The following is a 7,435-nucleotide window of genomic DNA, read 5'->3' as shown; positions in this document are numbered from 1 at the left end:
GCTAAAGTCGGAGAAGAAAAAGAGACCGTATTTGTTGATGTTTATCAAGATGCCCAGGTACAAAATGACCCCACTTGGGAGAAGGAATATCTATCGTGGCTTACGTCTTCATGGAAAAATCCTCAAGAAACACTGTCAAATCTGACATATTCATGGGAAAGGGTAAAGACTCCACAGGATTCCGATTTTGAATTAGATTACGATAGTGATAGGAGTCCGAAAGGTTCTTGGTAAAGAATCTCTTGTCAGCAATGTGACACTGTTGGTCACATGTTGTGACAGGAATCTTTGTACAAAAGAAAGATTGAGTAGACACCGTCGGTGGAAAAAGATACCGACAGGACCCTCAATTATTTCTATCTTATGTCATGTCTTAGCTAAGTTAGATTCGATTTTAGGCTATTTAAGAACGAACTCTCAAAGGGTTCGGCATCGTGAGTTTTGAAGTGTGAGTGTGTGTTTGTATTTTGAGCTCTCAAAGATCAGAGGCTAGTCAAGCTCTCGACTTGAGACTATCTATGGTGTGTAATCTTATTTTGAATTAATATTGAAGCCTGCTGGGCCGCCAGTCTGAGGACTGTTTGTTTCCAAGATCATCTGAGCTGCTGAGATTGTAAGGCGTGTTGGAGAAGCGAAAGGGAGTCGCGCAGTCCACGCATATCATATTAAGGTGTCTATTACATATTCAAAAAGTTGATATTGCAAAATATTTGAATATTGAACCTTGTCACTCTTCACAATTTTATTGATTTAGATTTGAAAATAATCAACAACACTTAATCATGTTAAATATTGTGATATGGTAACAAATATGTCCTATATACAATATTAAGGCCTCAATTACATATTTAAAGATTTGATATTGCAAAATAATTAAATATTGAACCTTATCACTCTTAACAATTTTATTAAATTTAGATTTGAAAATAATCGAAAATACTTACAAATATTTTATTAAATTTAGATTTGAAAATAATCAAAAACACTTAATAATATTTTATGATAAACTAGAAAAATATGTCTTGTACACCATATTACGCTGCCAACTACATATTTAAAAATTTGATGTTGCAAAATAGTTGAATGTTAAACCTTATCAGAAATGCAACATTGCACTTGTTTGATTTGAAGCCTGAAATGACTAAGCATTAAATCATTGTCATTCTTTTATGAAATACAAATTTCATTTTTCGGTTTACTTTGTTCATGAATTGGCATGACCTTTACGATGAAATTTTGTGAGCCCGTATAGAAATTTTTTCATTATAATATATCCAATTTTGGTGAGAAAAACAAAGGTTTAAAGTTATTTATGGCATGACCTTTACGACGAAATTTTGTGAGTCAGTATAGAAATTTGTTCATTATAATATATCCGAATTTCGTGAAAAAAACAACGGTTTAAAGTTTTGAAATGACCAAGGTTTAAACTTTTATCACTGCTATGTCAGTTTAAAATTATTACACACACTTAATATATTTCTATTTAAATTTCATATATAATGGACATTTAATATATTGAAAACAAATTTTATCAATAACTAGAAAAGTGCTTTCTCTACAATATATTTAAATTTAATATATAATCGAAAATTTGATAACGTGAAATGACAAAATATTAAACTCCATAAATCAAATCAAATTACACATAATAATATTACGTGCTTGATCCAAATGTATTGCTTAACCATGAAATTGTTTTACCAATACCAAGTTTCTTAAAAGATGCTTCACAAAAATTAAATAAACCAATTTCTAAAAAATACGCACTCCGTCTCCAGCCAATGCAAGCTCTGCACTCCACCGAAAGCATGGCAAATTTTGTAATGCAATGAATCATTTTGTAATGCAATGGATCATCTTCTTATTCTCATAATGATGCAGTGAAACACATTTCAATAGTAATAGAAAAAATAATCCTAATGTTTCATTTGAAGTATTGAAATTTGAAAATACGGGAAGGTGATGATTTCAAATGGGTAGGTAATGACATAATTGTTGGAAATCTCGGCAGGTGATGAATGGGTTGACTGAGAAAAAGGTAGGTGAATGGTTGGTTAGAATCATGCTATGAATAGGTAGGTGAGAAAAAAGGTGATGAATGGTTGGTTAGAATCATGCTATGAATAGTTGTTAGGAGATGAATGGTTGATAAATAAGCTGGTGCAGTTTAAAATTGAATTATTATATTAATAGGTATGTTCATTTTAAAATTGAAAGGAAGTTTTTAGATTAAAAATGTAAGAATGTAATCTTTTCTTTTGATTTTTATGGTTCAATTTTAAATCGATGGATAACTTTAAAGATACCATAATCCATGGTAGAACCAAAAAAATAAAAATTTGAATTCCTAGTGAAATGTTATTTTTCAAAATCTAAAGCGTTTTATTGGGATTATTTACCATAATTTCTTTTTTTTTAAGATTAATGAAATAATATCAATCAAATAACTAATAAATTATGATAGACATGAATTCATAATAAACATGAAAACAAATAGCATTATCAAGATCGGAAAATATGATAATAATTAACTAAATTATAATTTTATTATAAATTATAATTATTTGGAATGATTTTATATAAATCCCTACAATTGTGAGTTCCACTTTGGAGGAAGGCCTGCAATTACATATTGGGAAGAAAATTTGTCTTAATTTATAAGCAGAAAACATGATCTATTTGAATATTTATTCAGTGTCTTTCCACCGAAGTATCATAGCTGTGAGGAGTGTCGTGTAACACGACACTCAAAACTTTATTTTAAGAGTCGAAGGCCTCATTCATTTTTCAAATACTAATTTTATGTTCTTAAAGGTTGAACCTTCATTTTCCTTTACTTCTAGTTATGATTTCTATGTATATATGTGTTTTTTTTGTTTTTTAATATTATTGAATTGATAACAAATTAGATGATATTAAAATTTGATTCGTTGGAATATCTTCAATTGAAAATCAAGACTTTATGTGGTTAGATAGGTTGGAATGTTAAATCTAATCAAATTACGATTCACCTTTCCAATTTATTTTATCTTAAATGTTTATCTAATAATGAGATATATAAAAATAAATAAATAAAATTAGTGATTGTTATACAATATATTAAGGGCTTTGTTATACAATATATTAAGTTTCTATTCCTCTAACACTGAAGGGGTTATCAGAATGCTCTCATCCATATGAAAACGTAGTACAATTTGAGGAACATAAATGTGCATGTTACATTGAATCAGAAGAGGCAAAGTGCTCAGAGAGATGCCCAAGGCAAAGAAACAACCCTTGCCGATCAAAAAAAAGAAAAGGAGATTGTTATTCTAAGTCAGGACAAGACCAATGAATCCTCTACCAGCAATGCAAGGAAGGACAAGGAGACTCAAAGTGAAGATCAGAGAAAGGAGTCTTATACTAAAGGACAACCTGAAAAGAAGGATACCACTTCAAAAGAGGTAGAGAAGAAATCTAACTTCTTTAGTTTATAGAATGAAATTTCTAAGTTGAAAGTTTCTATTCCTCTAACTGAACTAGTCAAGAATGATAAATATAAGTTTCTGATTTCCAAGATGTTAAAGGTAGATCAGATGTCAGATATGGTTAATGTCGTTGATGATGACCCTGTAATTCTGTTTGGTCCAGCTGTAGATGGGAGTCCAGAAGATAGTGAAGTCCCACCATTCTACCTTAGTCTGAAACTCCATGATTTTATCCTTCATAACGCCACGTTAGATTATGGGGCCTCACACAACCTTATGCCTAATTCCATTATGGACAAACCAGGATTAGATATCACCTGACCATATCATGATCTCTATTCTTTTGATTCTTCAAGAGTGAAGTGTCTCGGTCTTATTAAAGACTTGGTAGTGTCTCTAGACTAGATTTCGGCCAAGAATGTGTTGGTGGATGTGGTTGTTGCTAATATTCCTCCATGGTTTGGCATGTTGCTCTCTCGGTCTTGGGAAGCAAAGTTGAAAGGAACCCTACAACTTGATTTCTCTTACGCTATTATACCGATGTTTGGGAAACTTAGAAAATTGTACCAAGAGAAAAAGATGAAATTTATGATTAGTAGCAAAGATAGACCTAATAATCACCTAGTCCATGCTGTACATACCGACTTAGAGTCCTTTATTTTGTATAATGATATGAGTTCAGTAGATGATGACAATCAGATTGTTGAAATTTCAGAATTTTCAGAAGTTATAAGTAGTGTACATAAGGATTTGATTGTAGAAAAAGAGAAACAGGATGTAGACTGTTTGCAACCGGGAAGTTCACCTGAAAAGACTCTTGAATTAGTGCAAGAAACAGAAATTGTCGAGACAACAAGTCATTCTCCAACAAGTAAAATAAATCAGCCCTACAAATTTTAGTTTCCCAATGAAGAAGATGGTCTTTGGACCCTGCAGTTTGACGGAGTATTGGGAAAGGAAGGAGTTGGGATCGACATGTGGATTCATGGTCCCTTGTATTAGTCAAGTAAAGTCCCTCGCAATGTAAGATTAAGCTCATATAAGTTGGCTTTTATTGCTCAAATAACGCGGTAGAGTACGAAGCATTGATTGTCGGCCTTAAAATTATCAAAAAACTGGGAGCAAAGAATATTTCAGTTTATGGCGGCACCAAGTTGGTGATTAAACAAGTAAAAGGGGACTACCAGGCCAAGCATCCAAGGATGCGAGCTTATCGAAATGATGTCCTTGATATTCTTAAAACTTTTTGAGAATATACATTTTCTTTGATTCCTAGAAGTCATAATTTTATGGCTGATTCCCTTGCCACTAGAGCAAGCATGTTTAAGATCCCCATCCACTCTAAGAAGAAGTTTTCAATTCATGTCAAGCATCGCCCAACTGTCCCTGACAATCTGAGATATTGGCAGGTGTTTTGGGATCCTAAGCAAATTAAAAAATTTATGCAAATGGAGGATGAATTATTGCATTCCCATATTGATGATGTGTATGATGAGAATGATCAGGAAATTGAGGCCACTAAGGTTGAAGTGTTGTAGTTGAAAGACAATAACATTCCACGAGGTATCATACCTTTGGAAGAGTTATTTGATCGTGATGATGTCTCCAAGAATCCAACAATGGTCCCCACAGAAAAAGGTGTTGAAAATATAAACATTGGCACAACTGATAAGCCAAAAATGGTGAAGTTGTCGAAGTCTCTATCCCTTGAGATGAAAGGTAAATACACCACTTTAATGGTAGAATTTTATGATGTATTTGCTTTGCACTATTCAAATATAAAGGTGTATGACAAGAACATCATCCAACATACTATATCAGTCAATCCTGATCAGAAGCCATTCTGCGAGAAGTTGAGGAGGATTAATCCCAAATTGTTGCCATCCACTGAGAAAGAGGTAAATAAACTTTACAAAGCTAGTATCATAGTTCCTATTCATTTTTTTGAATGGATGTCAAATCTTGTTCCGACAAGGAAAAAGACGGGGGAGATTCATGTTTGTATTGATTTCAGGAATTTGAACAAAGTGTCCTTGAAGGACAATTATCCTCTTCCGAAGATGGACCATATTCTACAGAGGGTAGTTGGGGCTTCAAGGACGTCACTTCTTGATGGATACTTTGGATACAAGCAAATTTTGGTGCATGAAGATGATCAATTGAAAACAACCTTTATGACACCATGGGGTACTTTTATGTACGTCAAGATTCCATTTGGGTTGAAGAATGCAGGGGCTACATTTCAGCGAGCAATGGATATTTCTTTCACCAATGAAAAATATGTATTTCTGATTATTTACTTGGATGATCTTACAGTTTTTTCCAAATCTGATGAAGATCATTTGCATCATCTAAGGATTATTTTTCAGAGGTGCAGGAAATTCGGCATTTCGCTGAATCCAAAGAAGAGCTTATTTTCCATGGAGGAGGGAAAACTACTGGGGCACATTATTTCAAAAGATGGTATTCGCATTGACCCTGCAAGAGTTGAAGCAATCCAATAATTAGATTTCCCAAGAAACAAAAGAGAGATTCAATCTTTTAATGGAAAAATAAACTTTTTGAGGATATTCATCGCCAACCTTGTTGAACATTTGAGAGAGATGACTAATAAGCCAAAGAAGGACAGTGAGGTAAGATGGTCACAAGATGCAAAGAAACCATTCAATGCAGTTAAATTTTCATTGTCTTGTGACCCCATCTTGATTAACCCTGATTATACTTTAGATTTCATCATATTTTCATTTGCTTTCGAGCACACTTTAGCTGTTGTCCTAATGCAGAAAAAGGACCAAAAAACTGAACAACCCATAGCCTTTTTCAGTTAAACTATAAGAGATGCAGCACTAAAGTATAACATTATTGAGAAACAAGCTTTAGCCTTGGTGAAATCACTAAAGGAATTTCGGGTATACATTTTGCATTCCCACATTCTGATTTATGTTCCAGCTGCAATAGTGAAGGATGTTCTCATGCACACAGATCCAAAAGGTAGGTGGGGAAAATGGATCACAACGATGCTAGCATATGATCTGGAGATAAAGCTGACAAATATACTCAAGTTACAAGGTTTGGCAAATCTCATGGCCGAATCTAACTTGCACGCATTGGATATCTATCTAAGTTCCACCCTCTCTGAAGAAGAAGTGGAATACTTTCCGGTATAGGTATCACATATTTTTACTTCATCTCCTTGGTATTCTGACATTTTTTATGTACTCCAGCATTTGGATCCTCTGCCGGAAGTGCCAAGAAGTAAGAGTAGATCATTGAAATTAAAAGCTTCAAAATACTGCATCCTTGATGGTGTCTTATTTTGGAAGGATCTGGGTGCTATGTCATTGAATTGTCTTGTTGAAAGTGAGACAAAAGAAGTGATGACTGACTTTCACAAGGGAGATTGTGGCGGTCACCTCTTCTGGAAAAACCACAACAAACAAAATTTTGAGGGCTGGTTTTTTTTGGCTGACTCTTTTTGCTGATGTATATAACATTGTGATGAGTTTTCATGAATGTCATAATTTCCAGGGGAAAAGGAAACTACTACCATTTCCATTGCAGCCCATTTTAGTCTCCATGCCATTTCAGCAGTGGGGTCTTGATTTTATTGGGGAGATCCATCCTTCGTCTTTAGCCCAGCACAAATGGATCCTAACAACCACAAATTACTTCAAAAAATGGATTGAGGTGATCCCAACCAGGAAAGCTACTGGTTCGGTAGTCATTCAATTCATTGAATCTAATATCTTGTCAAGATTTGGTTGCCCACAAAAGATAATCACTGATAATGTTGCTGCCTTCAAGTAATAAAAGATGATGGAATTCTGTGAAAAGTATCATATCACATTGGGGAATTCAACTTCTTATTACCCACAAGGTAATGGACTAGCTGAATCTTCCAATAAATCATTAGTCAATATAATCAAGAAGATGCTGGAGGTAAAAAGAAGAACTGGCATAAAAAT

Source organism: Pinus tabuliformis, chromosome 5_1 (genome assembly GCF_031772625.1).
Source record: "Pinus tabuliformis cultivar Carrire ecotype Pingquan chromosome 5_1, CPIR1, whole genome shotgun sequence".
NCBI lineage: Eukaryota > Viridiplantae > Streptophyta > Pinopsida > Pinales > Pinaceae > Pinus > Pinus tabuliformis.
The sequence above is the reverse complement of the archived record's forward strand: the minus strand, read 5'-3'. Positions refer to the sequence as shown.